Here is a 906-nt window from a genome sequence, read left to right on the forward strand (position 1 = left end):
TAAAGTGGAGATAATACCCTTAGCCCCTACCTCACGGGGTTATTGTGACGCTCGGATGAGATAAATGCACCCAAAGTGCTTTGCAAACTCTATAGAAATATCAGCTGTTGGCACAATTCAGGGGCCTAGGTAAGGCTGGATTGGGCATCAGTCCCAGTCTGGAGCACGTTAGGGGGAGTGGAATCGTGGAAAGCACGCAGGCCTCACTGCGTCTAGACAAATGGAAGACGGACATGGGGGACTGCGGGCCGGCTCCCTTAGGGCAGGGGCTGCCACGGAGCTCCCCATCCCCGGGGTCGGGCACGGGTGGGCACGGCCGAGTCCAGGGCACCGTGGCTCATGCAACAGGCCGTCCTTGCAACTTTTCTCCAGTGCGGGCCTCTGGAATGTGAGGCTGCCCAGCAAGGCTGGCTTGGCAAAAGGCTGCCGGCCCCGGGCTGGGGCTCTCCCAGCGGGGGGGGGCCGTGCACGCGCGCCCTTCCCAAAGGAGGGAGGGAGGAGCGGGAGGAGGGCACCCCACCCTCCCTCCCCTCCCCTAGGAGCACCCCGGGCTCGCCGCCGCGCCCCCTCCCCCCCACTCGCTGCCCCAGCTGCCTGGAAATGTGCAGGAGCTGTGACGTCACAGAGGGGCGGGCCCCCGCGGCCGGCACGCCAATGGGGCGGCGCGGGCCGGCCTCTCCTCGCTGGGGATTGGCGGCGGCCGCTCCTCCCGGCCGCGCTCCCCCCCGTCCCCGCCATGGCGTCAGGCGCCGCTGCACCCGGAGGTGGGACCCACTTGAACGAGTGAAGTTTTTTCTCCGCCCGCTCGGCTCCGCTCGCCCTCCTGCTCCCACGCCTCGGCCCCGGCGGCGGCGGCGGCGGCAGCGGGCGGATGGCGCTGCGCCGCGGCGGCGGCGGCGGCGGCGC

Source organism: Vombatus ursinus, unplaced genomic scaffold, assembly GCF_900497805.2.
Source record: "Vombatus ursinus unplaced genomic scaffold, bare-nosed wombat genome assembly UNPS02014837.1, whole genome shotgun sequence".
NCBI lineage: Eukaryota > Metazoa > Chordata > Mammalia > Diprotodontia > Vombatidae > Vombatus > Vombatus ursinus.